This window comes from Saimiri boliviensis, chromosome 6 (genome assembly GCF_048565385.1).
Source record: "Saimiri boliviensis isolate mSaiBol1 chromosome 6, mSaiBol1.pri, whole genome shotgun sequence".
In the NCBI taxonomy this organism is placed as follows: Eukaryota; Metazoa; Chordata; class Mammalia; order Primates; family Cebidae; genus Saimiri; species Saimiri boliviensis.
This window is the reverse complement of record NC_133454.1, coordinates 40720038-40739373: the sequence shown is the minus strand read 5'-3', so window position 1 is coordinate 40739373 and position 19336 is coordinate 40720038.

The following is a 19336-nucleotide window of genomic DNA, read 5'->3' as shown; positions in this document are numbered from 1 at the left end:
TCATGTGTAGATGCTTACCAGACTGGTGCCTAAAGTACCACCCAAAACTTCTGGGTATAAAACCACATAATCTGTTTTCCTTATTAACCTGTCATTTGTGCAAGAATTAATCACTGGTCTCTTTGCATCAGCTTGATTGGAGCTAAATGATGTTTTTTCCAACATGAGCTAACTCCTACAGCTGCCAAATTGTCACTGGATGTCAGCTGGGAGTTCTGCTGAGATTGTCAGACATCTTAGTTCTTTTCTATAAGGCCTTCACAGAACTGATTACCCTGACGTGGAGTGAGCAGCTAAGTTCCAAGAGTAAGTATTCAAAGGACGAGGAATGGAAGCTGCCTATGTCTCTTAAACCTTGGTCTTAAAATCAGTATGGCATTAATAGAATAATCACTTCTACATTATTTCATTGGACAATCCCTGCCCAGGTTAGAGGGAAGAGAATTACATCCCACCGATTAATATAAGGAATATAAAAAGATTTTGGGCTGGCCCATTTTCAATGTATCACAGTCATTAAAACCTTTGATCTCTGAATGAAGGGTTTCCAGGAAGAAAGTAAAATTGATGTAAAATGATAAATTTCCCTACTTTGGAAATTAAGCTATCTTCTTTAAAACTAGAAATGAGGAAGAAGACAAACTCATTCCTTGCAATTTCTCCTTCTTTTGTTCATGTGTGTTTTTCTTACTAAACAAAATAACTCTCTCTGCCCTAGGACTGAAATTTTAGGATGGTACCATTAGTATTATAGTAAAACAATATTATGAATAAAATTGCCTTTTTATAGAATAACCAAATAAATTACCATAATTTATCACCTTTTTCTTGCAAGAACACTTACAAACTTTTGTTTTAAAAACCTGTTATAAAAGGAGCTAGACTGCTAACAACAACAAAATACATTGATTATCTGCAGACAGATACTTACCATTCATGCCAAGATCGCTTAGCAGTATGGGGGCAGAGACACACAGTGACTTTTTTGAGAAGAGCAGAGCAAGAAAAATGGCAGGCAAGAGTTATACCTGAATCACAGTACCTTGTCAGCACCAACCTCCCATCCCAGGGGTGGTAGTTGGGAAGCAAGGGAATAATAACGGACCACTAGCAGAGACATATAATTCTAAGAGCCACTGGGGAAAGATGTTTTACAGCATATTCACAAAATTCAAATAACGACTAAAGAAATAGAAAATGGCAAAATGATTCACATTTTTTGAACTGAAAAATAAGCAAAAGGTCAGCCTTCGTCATCTTAAATGTTCCTGGAGAGTTAATGGGAGCATATTGAGCAATGTTTTTTTGAAAGTGGACATAGAATTTTTCAAAAATGAGATTCTTTTTCCTAGAATTAAAAAAATATTTTTATGCTACTCATATTGGGATCCTAAGTTTAAAGCAGTTTTACTGTGTAAAAGTAGATTTTTTCACCCTCAATAAAATATATGTGGTATTTCATGGAGAAATAAAAAATATTCTGAAATGTCATGTCATTTTGAACAAGGTTCATAAATAATGCAGCTCACTGTACTTGGCACTAAACTAGATGCTGTATCAAGACAACCCCTGAGACCTTTTCTTACATACCAGTAGAGATCACAGAAAAAGAATAAACCATCTGAGGTTGAAAGGCCCTAATTTCTAGTTCCAGCCCAATTCTGCCAACACTTTTGTTTTTCATAACCTCATTTTCTCACTGGTAAATTGAGGTGGTTGGACTGAGTCCTTTTTAAGATCTTCTTTGGCTTTAATGTATAGCATTTTATTCTTTGGGGCATGTTTATTCCAGGATGAAAGCAGTTTTCTAAACATGTAGATATACCAATCCATCTAGTTGGGGTTACTTTAACCTAACTTTATTAAACATATAATGTTGAGTAGTGGCCAGGCAAGGACTCTTCCCTCTGCCCAGGCACATCTCCTACCAGATACCTGCAGTGCTCCCTTACTTTTTCGAGGGCTTTGTTCAAATGCCACCTCTGTCAAGGTCCCTTTCCTCACATACTATTTAAAACATCTCCCATACTCTTTATTTCCTAACACTACTACTTTTTTTTTTCCTTTATACATCTTATTTCCACCTGATACTATAATTACTTATTTATTGTCACAATCACTTCCTAAGCCAGCAGTGTCCAATCTTTTGGCTTCCCTGGGCAACAATGGATAAAGAAGACTTGTCTAGGGTCACATACAAAATACATTAACACTAACAATAGCTGATGAGCTTTAAAAAAAATCTTAGAAGGCCAGGAGCAGTGATTCTCCTGTGAAGTCCCAGCACTTTGGGAGGCCGAGGTGGGCGGATCATGAGGTCAGGAGATCGAAAGCATCCTGGCTAACATGATGAAACCCCGTCTCTACTAAAAATACAAAAAAATAGCGGGGTCTGGGGGCGCTCACTCGCCTGTAGTCCCAGCTACTCAGGAGGCTGAGGCAGGAGAATTGCTTGTACCTGGCGTCGGAGGTTGCAGTGAGCGGAGATGGTGCCACTGCACTCCATCCTGAGCAACAGAACAAGACTCAATCTCAAAACAAAACAAAACAAAACAAAACAAAACAAAACAAAACAAAAAATTGCAGAAAACTAATTATGTTTTAAGAAAGTTTACAAATCTATATTGGGTTGCCTTCAAAGCAGTCCTGGGCCACATGTTGCCTGCTGGCCACAGGTTGGACGAGCTTGTCTTAGACTGTAAGACCCCCAAGAACAAGAACTGTGTTTTATTCACTTTTATCTGAGAATACCTGGCACATTACTAAATAGTTCAACCCATTTCTGACTGATTTCAGTGTTCGTTTTTTCCACTATGTCAAACTCTGTTATTTTTCCCATAGTCAAGTTGCACTTGAGTCTAGAAACTCTTCACTTTCCCTTCCTGACAGTGCTGCTTTTTGCTTAACTAACAATATCTCTTTATTTCTCATACCTACAGTGGTCTCTGGTCTGAGTGATAACTGTATTCTACATCTGGTAGTTTTGGATCCTTGATTGCTGTTGTGTGTCTTAAAGTGAACTTTGCTCATTTCCCTTCTTTCTTTCTGCTGAGTGGCATATTCATTTACTTACTGCAGCTATTTCTTGGCATCTCTATGCTATGACTTAGTATTTGAAACTGTGATTTTTCCATAACCTAAGGCATCTCAACAACACTATGTATTATCTTACTTGTTCCAGGTCTCTCCCCAAAGCCATGTTGCTATAACTTTGTCTTCCATTCTGCTACCAATTAAGGTGAGATAACTACGCTGCCTTCCTCCAGTCATAGCAGATGATTTCAAAACTAATTGAATTTAATCCTTCAAAGAAAATGGTACATTGACTACTTTGGACTCCATTTTGACGTCTGGAATCAGCTATTATGATGAAAAGAGCTTTCCCAAATGTTCACTAATTTGGTTTTTTAGAAGCCAAAACAATGCATGCTAATCTGATTTTTTTTTTCTCATTAGCTACCTACAGAGGCTTAAAAACAGTAAGAACATTTACTGTTCACAGGATAAATTCCAAAACGCTTTGACTGTCAGTATATACCCTCCTCATCCATGTACTCAGGCTTCACTTTACTCATGACTCACGTATTCCAAGCGTGACCACTTTGTTCCACTAGGCTTTATCTCCTGCTCACAAACATGCCTTGCTTACATTGTTCATGCCACCTCTGCATCTGCTCCTAATAGAAATGCATAGTTCTCATGCAACCCAAGCCAGTATTTGCGGTACAAATCACATGCCATCACTGCCCGGAAGCCACCCTGTTCCTACTGGATAATAACACAATTCACTCACACATAATGTATCTTACTGTCAGATTTCATCTCTGTGTTGACTGCCTTGTAGTTTTAGGCTACTGCCTTCCCTTTGTTTATCTATCCATATGAAGATATAAACTAAGCACTGACACATGTTGTATTCTAATTATTTGTAGGGACAATGGCTCTAAAATAAAGCCTGCCACCAAATTGCATAGCTGAGGATTACTGCACAAATTTTGCAGCTGTGTATTAATCCATGGCAAAAATCCATGGAGAACTAATCAGTGAGATCTAGAGATTATGTCTATATTAAGCTCTCAGTCATCACTCTTGCTTATACCTCTTGAAATACAAATGGATCTCTTTGCCTAAAAACCAATTCAGGAAGTAAATTATTTAGTAGAAAATAAATACGTTTTTTTCCTGCAATAAACACATGTGAAAACCCCATGCATCTCGAAAGTGCTTTTTTACTTTCTCAACTGATTTCAAACAAACAAGCAAACATGTCAAACCTCGTTTCCTAGGGCACCATTCATCAGAAATGCAGGGGTTTGGAGGTCAGAGACAGAGAGAGAGCTGTTGTCACTGAATTAGTTCTTTTGCCAGCAACCTGAGAATAAGAGTGTCATTGATTTTGACCCTGATGCCCCCTTGGGGATTGAAAAAGGAAATTGTCTATAACATAAAAGACTTTTCAGTATGTGCCTAATACTGGGAATATGGCATTTCTAAACTCTGGTGACTTACAAAATGTTGAGCAATATACTGGAACTATCTAGTTAACTAAACAAACTCATAAATCCATAAGATTAAATATTTTTGTGGGATATACATGGAGGGTGAGGAGCAAAGAGGTTGAAACAGGATAAGTATTCGGGGATTATATATTTTTTTTAAAGTCTGGCTGCATGCCTGTGAATATGTGGCAGAAATGTAGTGCTGTTCTTTGCTCTACATCAAACAGATAAAAACTAAAATGTTGAGTATAAAAGCTGCATGGTATCAAAAATCTGGTTTCTTATAGACATAATCAACAAACATCCAGAATTCTTTTTAATACTGTAATAATTTATTTTTATAATAAGTTCAGTTTAAACATTGCCAATGAATTTGTATCAGTTAGGACTCATTTATTGGTAAATCCAGAAAACTCAAACCGAACTCAACTTCAGGATCAAGGGATGTGCTAACTTCTGACATGGTTAATCGGGGGCTCTGTCAAAATAATTCAGTTGTGCTCCCTCTCTCCCATCATCCTTCCTCCATTTTTTTTTTGTTTTATTATTAATAAGGCTCTCTTCTGTTTGTCACAAGCAGACTTTTGCTGCTCCATAACTGCATTCTTTCTGCTCCACATCCAGGTTGTTGATTCTGATTGATTTGATGCAGGTGATGTGCCCATCTTTGAACCAATTACTGTGGTCTGACAGAAGAAGGTACAGCTGGCATACTCTTTAGTTCATATCTGCTTCTGGAGGTGACTTTGACTATATATTTGGGTTATATGATTGGAACCCAAACTAGATATTAAATTCTACTACCAGAAGAACCTGAAGTATATTCTAAGTGGCAAATACATAAATGCTCTAAGAAAATATAAAACTATTTATTCTAAATAAACATTATTTCTCATAAAAATTTCTTTCCAAAACACTGAACAATCCAACAGTTCCTTCAAATGGATAAACATATATCTAGATGGAACAATGCCAGCAAGAGTAAACCTGAACTATGATCCCCAATAACTGTAATACATGTAAAGGCTGAAAAAAAAAAAACTTGAAGCACTCTTGCCTTTTGCTAAAATCGACATAACTTCATTAATTCATACTAAAGCTTGCTTTAATAATTATGAAAAGAAATCAATCAAGATAACCATATATAAACAAGCATGTTTATATATCATTCATTAAAATAATAGATGGAGCACTGAAAACTATCAATTAAAACCCTTGGCGAGAATTGTTTTTAATGTAGGCTTGATTAAGCAGAATCTATTTAAAATTCAATGAAAAAAATAAATACAGCTTCCAATAATCTAATACATTTTTTCCTGGCTAACTGCAGCCAATGCTGCTGCAGTCCAGGAGCCACATTATCTAGTCTGTATATTGTTGGCCTCATTCCCTAAATTATTTCAACCAATATAACATTAATAACTGCAAAGGAGACTTAATATCCTTTAAGGAAGAGAAGTGTTTGGGTATATGAGAAAGAGGATATTAAACAGATAAAGAACAGAGAAACAGGAAGTAAAGATATTTGTAATTGACAGGCATAACATATCATTAACACATTCTGCACACCCCTATACATCATTAGCTGAAATTTGAAACTAAATTATCACACAGATTTGTTCAAGACTTGTCATTTCTTAGTGGTAGCTACCATAATTAAATTATAATTTTAGAAATTGTTATAAAGATTTTAGACATAAAGATAGGCATGAAGGATAATACAAGGAACAATCATGTATCTACCCCCAGCCATAGAAATAAAGTTTGAGCACCTGTATATCCCTTCTCACATCTTTCTTATTTATGTCTTCCTTACTTATTTAAAACAAACAAGCAAAAAAACAGGCTCAGCACGGTGGTTCATACCTGTAATCCCAGCACTTTTGGAGGCCGAGGTGGGTTGATCCACTGAGGTTAGAAGTTCGAGACCAGCCTGAACAACATGGTGAAACCTCGTCTCTACTAAAAATACAAAAATTAGCTGGGTGTGGTGGCAGGCACCTGTAATTCCAGCTACTCAGGTGGCTGAGACAGAATTGCTTGAACCCAGGAGGCAGAGGTTGCAGTGAGCTGTGAAAGTACCATTACATTCCAGCCTGGGTGCCAAGAGTGAAATTCCGTCTCAACTCAAACAAACAAATAAAATTTTTTTAAAAAGCCAAAAACCTTCTAACTCAGTTAGCTAGAAACTAATTGTAAAGAAAATAAATTATTTCAAATATTGGGTTACTGTGACGACAGTCACTTCAGCTCCTCACATACACATACGTAGATAAACATAAATGAAAGTTGAAATCCAGGGTCATTTCATTTATATTTCCTTAGCATAGTCTCTTCCCTCTCATCACATTCGTCAATTTGTGGTAGCTATGACACTTATTAAGCAATTTACTGATTTCTATCTTTTAATCTTTCCAACATCTTCATGAGGTAGACATTATTATAACCATTTGAAAGATAAGGAAAATTAAGAATCAGCCAATGTAACTACCACAAGCTATACAGAAACAAAATGGTGAAGCTGAGATTTGACCTTGGTTCAGTTGCCCCAAACCAAAGCTTTAGTTTAAACCATATAATTTCTTTTTGTTTGTTTGTTTCTCTATCACAGGTTATTCCTTTTAATATTTCACACAAGCTATTAACACCACTAAACATTTCGTCTCCATTCTTCTTTCAAGATAATGCATTTTATATATTCGCTGTGACATCAGCTATCATTTTTATTGTTATCATCCTATGAAATACATGTCTTTTATTATCTAGCTGCTTTCACAACTTAAAAAATATATTTGGTTTTCAGTAATTTGGCTATGATATACTTATATGTGATTTTATATACATGGAAACTGACAACCATAAAAATAAAAATTTGCCCCATATCAAGCCATTCCCTCTCAGAGTCAGGATTTAACCTCTGTTCTGGCCTTTGCTCTAGTGCTCCACACAAACTTTGGGAGAATACTTTCTCTGCCTCCTTCCTTCATCTGTTGTTATTCTGGAAAAAAATACTCTTAGCAACAGACAACGTAGGCAATTGTATTTTTGTCATTACTGACAATCAGCAAAAAGCAATTTCTGTGTTGAGATCTTTCTAGGAGAGATGACTTAGTTTTCTCAAAACAACAACAAAATGACAGGAAAAACAGAGAGAGATTGGGAAGTATACCTAGCAAATGAAAAAATAGATAAGCAACTTGTCAACCAGTGGGAATATATAAACTGCATTTGAATTTTCAAATATTTGCAAATACATATTGAATATATTGAATATATCATATACTTATGTAACAGGTAAATATATAGCATGTATTTTATTATACATAAATACATAACTATATATATGATAATCTGGGAAATGTGAGCTGACTAGGCATTTAGTTAAAAAAGAAATTAATTGAAGTAGAGACGGGGTTTCACCACATTGACCAGACTTGTCTCCAACTCCTGCCCTCAAGTGATCCACCCACCTTGGCTTCCCAAAGTGCTAGGATTACAGGCATGAGCCACCATGCCCGACACATTGTGGTGTACTTCTTAAGAGCCATTATATTTTATAGATACATACTCAAATATTTATTTCTAATTTTTTTTAATGTATAAAACTCATTTCAATTTTTTTTTTTTTTTTTTTTTTTTTTAGAGATGGGGGTCTGGCTCTCTCACCCAGGCTGGAGTGCAGTGACATATTTGTGGCTCACCATAGCCTTGAATTCTTGTGCTCAGGTGTTCCTCTTGCCTTAGCTTCCTCAGTAGCTAGGAACACAGGCACAAACCATCATGCCTGACAAATTTTTATTTTTAATTTTTTGTAGAAATGCGGTCTTGCTATGTTACCCAGGCTCTCACTTTTAAATAATCAAGCGAAAGTGGTATGAGTGGAGTTATGGGTCAAAAAGAAAAGGATTTGTCATTATTGAATACTATTGAGGCTATAATGGGTACATGGAGGACCATTATGCAATCTTGTCTACTTATGTGTAAAGTTTCTATTAAATGAGATTTTAAAAGTCTTTCTTAAGCTTATCAAGTTTTCCATCATATATCCTAGAGTTGTAACTTATGCTCAGATTTACTCCATATATCATTATTTAAATAGTATTTTCTTTGCTGCCATGGAGAGAACAAGGAAATTATTTAATCTGTTCTTGACTCCTCAGTAACCTTTGGGAGAATAAATAAAGTAATACTGAACCAAAATAATGTAGATCACCATTTCAGATACAGAAAGATGCATGTTTCTTTCATAAATACGTAGTTAACAAAAAATTTTAACTTTGAAATTAGATTTTGAGTGTCTTGTCACTGTTTTGCTTTAATTTTTAGCTTCAATTAATTTGTAAAATTTTGAGGACTCTAATACATAAAAAGTTCAGTAATTTAGTGTCTAGTAATTTGTTTTTCAGATCATTAAGATAAAAAATATTTGGGCACAAAACTGCTCTGACCAATGGTTTTCAGAAAAAATGAGAAGTGTCACCATAGCTACTGCTAGTTGAAAAGCAAAAGGCTTAGTACATTCTAATAAAAATGACATTAAGGTCAGACATTCTATTCATCTGTGCATACTCTGAAACTTCTTCTTTGATTCTAGTAAGTATGCAAAATGAGGCATGACTTTGCAAAGTTTTCCTTTTTGCCATGTCCCATCAAAGGAACAAAAGACTACATGGGGAAGAAATTCCAACTCACTTTTTTGTAGACAGCTTATTAGTAGACCATGTTGAGCAAAGTTTAAAATTATCGTTTTTAACTTAAATCTTCTGTTGGACTGGAATAAAATGTAAGTTTTGATGACAGTGGAAAAATAATTGTTTTTGTTTTGTTTTCTTTTCTTTTTTATGAGACAGTCTCACTTTGTCGCACAGGCTGGAATGCAGTGGCCCAATCTTGGCTTGCTGCAACCTCCTTATCTTGGGTTCAAGTGATTCCCTTGCCTCACTCTCCTGAGTAGCTTGATTACAGGGGTATGTATCCCATGCCTGGCTAATTTTCGTATTTTTAGTAGAGACAGGTTTCATCATGTTAACCAGGTTGGTCTCGAACTCCTGACCTCAGGTGATCCCCTTTCCCTGCTGCCTCAGCCTCCCAAAGTGCTAGGATTACAAGCATGAACCACTGCACCCATCCCAATATATTGTTCTAATATGGTAGAGTAGAATGATTTTTATTTCACTGATATTGTATCATGGGCTGAATTGTGTCCTCCAAAAAAGTTTGTATGTTGAAGTCCTAACCTCTAGTACTTCAGAATTCAACTATAGAGGAGATAGAGTCTTTAAAGAGATAATTAAGTTAAAATTAAGTCACTGGTCCTAATCTAATATGACTGATGTTTTCATAAGAAAATAAAATCTGGACACAGACATATACAGAAAGAAGACCATGTGAGGACACAGGAAGAAGACAGTCATGTACCAGCCAAGGAGAGAAGAAACAAACCCTGATGACACTTTGATCTTGGACTTTTAACTTCCAAAATTTTCAGAAAAATAATAATAAAAAAAATCTGTTGTTGAAGCTACCCAGTTGGTGGTATTTCATTATGGAAACCTTAGCAGACTAATATATGATCTCAAAGGAATAATTGCTGTTTATTATTAGAGAAAACATGTAATGTCTGAAAGTAGGTTTTCAAATGACCTCAAATATGTATGACTCTAAGATAAATAAATTTAATCCTTTTGGGTGGATGCTACTGTAATCCCCCTCGGGCTGCCAATGTCAAGTTGATAGTTGGTGTTAGGCTATTTTGACTTTGGCACCCGTATTTCTCACCAGGTGATTCTCATAATCATGAGGTGAGCCACTCACCATTGTTAGATGCCGTGCATGTACATAACCACAGCTCCCATTCTTGCCATCGGCCAGGTAAGCAATAAAGGAGCTCAGACTGAGTGGAGAAAACGCGAAACCCCTGTTTCATTTTTATTGTTTGTGAATATTATCAGGAGGTGAGACTGTAAATAGTCTAACAGTGTAAAGAGGGACAGACTATAGTAGAAGTGGTGAGCCACTGAAATCAGAAAACTTCTCCCTTGAATTGACTTGAAAAATAACAGGTTTACTTACCAATGTTTTTAACCATGTTTGCACAGTGGACACATATAAGCAGATATACTATAATATAGTATACTGTTTAAAGTCCCAAGCTCTGCGGCCAGAGTGCCTGGGATGGTATCTGGCCTCTGTGATTTGACAATATGAAACTCTCTTATCATATTTTCTTCCCCTTTAGATGAGACTCACATGTACCTGACAAAGGTTTTGGGGAAGGTTAATTGGGTCTATGAATATAAAGTGTTTAAAGCAGTATCAGGCAAACAGTGAGAAAATTAATAAACGTTTGTTCTTATTATCATCAAATGTAAAGAAACATTCGAGGTCTCAACCCATCACCCTATCAAACTAGTGAATGTATATTACTAAGGAGTTTCTCAAAAATAATAATAAAAACTATTAAGAAGAAATATGTCAAGTCTTTTAGCTTTCTTAAATTTCAGTTAACTCAGTTTTACTAAACATAATTGACTCTACTCATTAAATCCTTACTCATTATATTCTCAACATCCACGTTTACTATGGTTCTAATACATTTCTGTTCTAAAGACGTATTTCTCTTCAGGAAAGCAATTAATAGTAATAACAATAATAGTTGCCATTTATGGAATAATTAAAATATGCAATACACTAAAATAAGATCTAAACAGTCACTGGTGTCCTGTGAGGTAATTACAAATAATACCCCCATTTTAGAGATTTGAAAACTGAGTCCAGAGTTCAAGTAAGTTGTTTGAACTCAAGTTGCAAGTAGTAGAGTATTTGTGCCACATATCCAGATGCCACAGCCAGTTAACATTCACTACTTTATGATATGAAATCTATAATATATTTTTCCTCCACTAAGCATCCTTTGGAATTTTCTCTGCTCTGGCAAGTTTATGGGATGCAGTCACTCCCACACAACACCATTTACAAGAAGACTTAAATGTTGGTATTAAATATAAGTTCTGGTGTATCTACTTATGTAATTTTACAACACAGAGCTGTCTACAGTGATTGCACAACTGAAACACATTCTAAAAAATATATTTCACAGCCATTCATATGCATTTATAAATTAAAATATCAACATCTTATGTAATTAGGGGTTATGAATTAATTTTATTCCTAGAGAATATTTCAGGTGATATTTCATTTTTAAAAAAATATTTGCCATTTCTTTGAAAAAAATGGTACCTTCCTCACAGGCCTCCTTTGTGATTCTATTTCTCGGCCTCTAAGAAATTTTTGCTTCCTTGCTTGGAGTTTTGCCAAGGAGTTTAAAAAAAAATAAAAACACATTTCTCTCTCTCTCCTTGCAGGTTTAACATTCTGATGCCTTTTATAGCTTTTATTGAAGCTGTGAAATTATGAATTCTCATTATGCCGAATCCTGGCTCTTCCGTATTATTTAGGTGAAATAGTGGCAGACCCCATGGGTGGAATCAGTTTTAATTCTATCTTCTGTAATTTGTCTGCTACACCTCTGAAAGTTGGCCTGGGGAAAAGAAAATGGAAGCAGGTCTCTCTCTTTAATCCTCTCTGCCACACTAACTTTGTGGATGTTGACTTCACTATTCTGTTTTCTGTGGCCAATATTCTTTTTTTTCAGAGCCTCTAACACTTTTCTTTTGCAATTAATCTTCTAAACTGCCTTCAAATTCTTTTCAATTGCTAACTCTATACTTGAGTTACTTAGCTGAATTTTTGAGAGTCTGGGTGGAGGAGATACCTAATGAAAGGTGTCAGGCTCATATCCTTTAAAATTGTTTTATATACAGTCTATATAACATGTTTACATTATAATACAAATATAATGAATGATACAAATTATCTGTTATATGATCTCCTTAAGGTGGACTATTTTGCCTGTGTATTTGGCTTTAAAACTAATGAATATTGTCTCTACAGAGGAAAATTCTGGGGATAAACTTGTGAATGGGATTTATAAAGATGTTTGTAATGGATACTATGGTCATACTATCAGGCCAGATACCTTCCTCCTTATCCCTGACATTTATTTCCCTAGTGACTATTGATCACTCACAGATGAGTCCCTCCCTGAAATGCCAGGCACCTAGAAAACAATCAAATCTTATGAGAACTCATTGATGTGAACATCATAGGGGAAACTGCCCCATGATTCAATTACCTCCCAGCCTAACCCCTTCCAAGCAGCCTAGGGCCTACCTTTGCTATTTCATGTTAGGACAATGATTGATACTGGATGGCCCCAGTTTACTCATTGTTTTTGTCTTTCTCAGGAGCTAGCCCCTGATCGATTTGTCCAACTATGTAACGCATTTATTCTCTTGTGACAAACACAGCCCTAATTAACATTCTGCTAACATTTAATTGGCCAAAAAATAATCACCCTCTGTTTTTGCTGACTTGGTATTAACATCCAGCATTCCTTCTAGCCTACTTCAACAGCTTAACATGGTATTCACCTGTGGTCCCCTTCCCAGGCCCTTATTATCAAAGATAATTATATTCTCATATGCTTACCTGGCAGGCTCTCTTGCAAGCAAGTGAGTAAAGTTACAAGGTGTTTGACCCCTGGATTTACTGAAGGGCATTGGGCATTAGAGAGCACAGCTCTAATAGAGACCCACTTGGGAAGGCGACAGGAAGAGAATCCCTGCAGCTTCCTGAGCCTTACAGATGCTCACAGTAGGGTCGTGGTTGTCACAGAGAAACCATTTCCACATGTTAGAACATTTTCTATTGTCTCAACAATATTGTTAAGTTAGCCATTCTCTGTTTCACTCAAAATGATTTGCTTATTAATTCAAAAGTCTTCCTTCTCACACAGGTTTTTGTTTTTTGTCAGCTATTTTTAACAAACTACAAACTTCCTGCTTTCTCGTTTCCTCTTACAGATGGTTCTGTGGCAGGTCATCCAGCTTTTCTCTTTTCTGATCTCAAAACAACCAGTAACACACAATTTTTTTCTAAAGTGGGTCACTTTAAACAATTTAATACATATTTATTTAAATAAGCCCTAATACCATTTGACAATTTACTCCCCTACATTAATAAGGTCATTTTGGACCACTGCTTTTTGGGTTACACTAGTGCACACTAGGGCATGGTTGATCACAATCCTAATAACTGACTTGTGAGAGGAAACCAAAAAATTTTGATTTAGGACAACCTCTGTCAGTGAATTCTATTAGATCCACTGATTTTCTAAGAGATAATTTCTAACAACCATGTGTGAAATACACACACACACACACACACAAACACACACACACACACAAACACACAGGCATGCTACTGCATTTATATACAACACACATTTAACTTCCTTGGCAGCCATAGCTGATTTATTTTGAGTTGGCATTCAACTAAAATCCTGAAGTCTTTTTCATGCAAATTGCTGTAAAGATCTTTTCAAATATTGATTGTTATGCAGCACATTAGCTATTTCTCTCAGCTTTTTGTTATCTAAAAATTTTATAAGCATACATTTTTGACTTTATCCAAGTCAATGATAAAAATGCTAGCGAGGACAAGGCCTAAGATAGAATCCTGTGTGACGATTCTTGGGGAACCATCATTCAATCACTTGAATCTACTCTCATCCAACTCTGACAATACTTGATTTTTCTGACATCTGGCCTACATTTCTCCAACCGGTAAACAAATAAATCATGAAAGATTTTAATACATTGCTGAAATCCAAATAAGCTTTATCTATGACTTTCCTATGCTTGGTCAATCTAATTACATGCCTTCTGATTAAAAGAGCCAATGTAGTTGGGTTGTCTTCCTTTACTCATTGTTCATCTGTGCTAATTCCTAGTCATGATCTCTTATCTTTTCGGTCTTGCAACCCAACACTACTTTAGTTTTACAAATAATTCTTCAGCACCTACTATGTATTATGTGTTATATTTATTATACGCTATGTATTATGTTCCCCAGTTATAAGAGATCTATTCTGTAACTCCTGCTCTCAGTAAGCTTACTATATGCTCTAAAATACATTACAGAGTATTTCTAGAACCTGATTATCAAGCTTATGCATTTGTAGTTCCTGATATTGTTTCTCTGAAAAATTGGGAGCATGTGTGATGATCCTGTCATAATCACAGCAATTCTGGCACTAATTTTCTATAACATATCAAAAATTATCAAGGATTGTATTGATGAAGTAACTAGTATTGATATACTAGTTACTTCAGTACATTGGAACTGAAGCCTTAAATTTATCTGTAATGATTCTTACTATTTATTCTGTGTCAGAGGTTCCCAAGACAATTCTCAGGCTTGCAGATTACCTAGAAGGATTCACAGAACTCAGAAAAGCTGCTATACTCATAGATTATTATATAACTTTGCAGATGCAGATTGAAATCAGCAAAGGAATAGGTCACATGGTGTAAAGCCCAGGAGGAAACAGGCACAAGCTTTGATGCATTCCCTTCTAATGGAGTCACACGGAGACATATTTAATTCTTCCAGTAATGATATGTGGCAACACATTTAAAATGGTGCCAGGCAAGGATGCGCACCTAAGCCTTTGTGTCCAGGGTGTTTACTGGGGCACAATCATGTAGATATACACCGCCTGTGTGACAGACTTCAGCAACTCAGATTCTACCACTCCCAAAGCAAAAACAAGCACTAACCATAAATTGCATTGTCAGGGTAAACTTATCTGATCAAACACAGCATGGCCCAAGACCTCAAGAATATAAACTCTTATCAGACAGAACAGTCTAAGTTATCAAAGGTTATCTTCTAGAAGCCTGGTTTAGACAAGTCCCAAAGACAGATCTTTATTTGGAAAATCTGAGGGTTTAAGCAGCCCAGGCCTTCAGAGTTAGCTTTCCCTGCACAACTCCATGTTTTAAATTCTATATTAATCATGTGCTTTTGTAGTCTTTTATACCTTGGAAGACATTCTATTTTTCAATTATATGAAAGCAAAATCAACATAGAATACTATGTTCTCAATGATTCTTTAAGATTATACATTTCCACTATTTCCTCTTGAAATACATCAAAGAGATTCCTTTAGTTTAAAATTCAGATTTTATTGTTAGAATGAAATATAACCTTTAGTATGGGCTATAAATAATTGTTCCTTGATTTTTTTATTGTAATGTGTATTAGTCTTGTTACTGTTTTCACAAGCACTTTCTTTTTCCTATGCTTTTCCTTCTTCGATTAGTGGCTATGTCTTAAGAGTCATAAATTGAAGATTTTAGATAAATTATAAAAAGTAAAGAAAGGCTTTCCACCACTGGGAAAGAAAACATATATATAATGACTGAGATCTAGTTGACTCAAATTCCTAAAAGTTGCCTTATCAAAAAAATCAAGAATGCTAAATTTTTTAATAAATTTAACTTAATGAACTATCATTCTGTTAGTTACCTAGAGCTTCATAGTAAATTACTTTAAAACATTGCATTTTAAAACAATAAATACGTATTATTTTACTTTTCCTGTGTTCAGAAATGTAGGCACCAGGGTAAATATTTAGGAATAAATTTAAAGAAAGAAGTAAAAAATCAATACACTGAGAACTATAACACATTGGTGAAAGAAAATAAAAAATACACAAATAAATGGAAAAGTATCCCATGTTCATGGATTGGAATATTTATATGGCTAAAATGTCCATACTACCCAAAGTGATTTATAGAGTCAATAAAATTTCTATAAAAATTTTATTAGTTTTACATCAGTAGAAAATGATCCTAAAATATCCATAAGAGCAAAAAGACCCCCAAATAGCCAAAGCAATCTCAAGCAAAAAGAACAAAGTCAGACATGTCACACTACCTGATTTCAAAACATACTACAAAGTTATAAAAACCAAAATAGCATAGTATTGTCATAAAAACAGACACACAGCTCAATGGAGAAGAACAGGGAGCCCAGGAATAAACTCTGTATAATTGATTTTTGACAAATATGTAAAGAAGACACAATGGGAAAAGTACAATCTTTTCAGTAAGTGATTCTGAGACAACCAGATATCCACATATAGAAGAATGCAATTAGACTCTACCTTACACCACATGCAAAAATCAGCTCAAAATGAATTAGACATAAAGTAAGGCCTGAAACTATAGAACTGCTAGAATAAAACATAAGAAAAAACATCCATGACACTGGTCTAGGCAATAATTATTTTAAATATAGCCCGAAAAACACAGGCAACAAAAGCAAAAATAGACAAACAAGATTATATCAAACTAAAAAGTTTCTGCACATCAAAGGAAACAATTCTAGTATTGTTGTAATCCACAGAGCAGAGAGACAACCCACAGATTAAAAGAATATATTTGTACACTCTATATTTCATAAGGCATTAATATCTAAAATATGTAAGAAACACAAATAGCAAGAAAACAAGTAACCTGATTTTAAAAATGGGCAAACATCCTTAATAGAGATTTATCAAAAGGAGAGATACAAACTGCCAACAGGTTTATGAAAAAATGCTTAAGGTCACTATTAGAGAAATATAAATTAAAATCACAATGAGATATCATGTTATACTTGTTAAAATGTCTATCACCAAATAGATTAAGAAAAATTTTGGTAAATTATCTTAGATAAATTAGTGTAGCCAGTATGAAACAGTCTAGGTTTCACAAAAGATTAAAAATAGCTACCATATGATATGGCAGTCCCAATACTAGGCATATGCCAAAGAAAGTGAGATCAGATGTTGAAGAGATGGCTATACTCCCAGGTTTATTGCAGCATTATTTACAATTGCCAAGTTATGTAATCAACCTAAATGTCTATCAACAGATGAATGGATAAAGAAAATGTGTTATGTCTACACAATAGAATACCAGTCAGCCTTTAAAAAAAAGTAAATCCTGTTATTTGTGTCAGCACAAATGAACCTCAAAGACATTACATTAAGGGAAATAGGTCAGGTACAGAAAGGCAAATACTATATAATCTAATTTATATGTAATAAATATATAGAAACAGAGGGTAAAATGGTGGTTACCAGAGTGTAGGAAGTATAGCAATTGGGCAGATGTTGGTTAAAGGACACAAAATTTCAGAGAGACAGGAGAAATAAAGAGATCTACTGTTCATTGTGGTGACAATAGTGAATAAAAATGTATATGTGAAAATTGGTAAGACAGTAGAATTTATGTTTTCTCACCACAAAAAGTGATAAATATGTTAAGTAGTACATAGGGTAAACAGTTTGATTTAGTCACTCCATAGTGTATGCATATTTCAAGGCATCATGCTATAATACCACAAATATATATAATTTTTATCAATTAAAAAAATTAAAAGGAAGATTAAAAATGTAGAGTCTTGTCGAAATCTTATCTTTGAAGTGGTGTTCCATCACTTTGGTCATAGATAATTTATTGGAAGCAAATCATTAAGTGTATGTATCTCTGAATGGGAGAGTATCACACAAGACCAAAACACAGGAAGATGAGGACCTCTAGCCATTTTATAAAATACTAAGCCTACCACAGTCATCTATAACATACTACATAAAATACTAAATGTCTTAAGTAAATATCCATGATTCTCAACTGATATTTTTCCCAAATGCCTAGAAAAAAATTTTGATTGTCACAACTGCAGAAGGAGGGGTACCAACTATTGGCATCTAGTTGGTAGAAGCCTGGGATGCTGCTAAATATCCTATGTTGCATAAAATAGCCTCTTACAACAAAGAATTACCCATTTCAAAATGTCAATATTGGTGACGTTGAGAAACTTTGTTAAATATTAGTAACTATTAAAGTTAATAAATATTAATTCCATAAAGGCTGTATTTCATTTTGCATAACATTATGTTCAAGTCTTAGAAAATAATAATAGGAGAATTAGCATACATAATTACTGATTTGGTTTGTTCAATCTGAAATACAATTGTCAAACAAAATGATTATTGCAGATCCATCTAAGTAGGAGCCAAGTCATTTCTATTTATTGAAGACAAAACTACCTACTTGTCTCTGCCTCACAAATATACAGTAAGGTGCTTAAGGTAAAAAAATAATTGAATACGTAGCCACTTTAATACACACCTTCTAAACCATTAACAGATGTTTCTGTAGCAAAACCTGGCTTAAAATTAGAATTGTTTAATCCATGCTTGCATCTTCAAGTCATCTGTATTTTCTCTTTTACTACAAGTGCTTGAACCACATCCTCAAGCCAATTAAATTAGTCACTATGAAGGGGAGACATACGTTTTGGTATAGCTGTAAAGAGTCAAGTTCAGTGGTTGTAAGAACCACTAAAGCAGAGGTCCTGCAGAAATTATTTAATCAATCCAGGTGACCTGCTAATACTGGATATGACGCTGTTGAAATAAAGCTGTTTTTGAAATCTCTGCTACAGATTAGCACTATTACAGAAATGTACATATTCTAAAAATGAATTGCTAAATCTGAGTGATTTATTCCATGGAGTCATCAAACTATGGCCAGTGGGTGAAATCCTTGGTTCTGCTTTTATAAATAAAGTTTTATTAAAACACCGCCATGTCATTTATTTTTTATTGTTCATGGCTGCTTTTGAGCCGAAATAGCAGACTTAATCCTTTGCAGCAGAGACTACATGACCCACAAGGCCTTAATTATTGAATATCAGTTCCATTATAGGAGTTTGCAAAGCTGTTATGGCTTCCAATGTCAATAATTTATTTTTATTGAACTTAATATTTATCATTAGTTGTTTACATTCCCTTTTAAAATGGTGCCTTTCAACATGAAGAATTTGAGAGGAGACAAAGAAACAGAAAATTTAAAATAAACAATGTTTTCTTTGTCTTC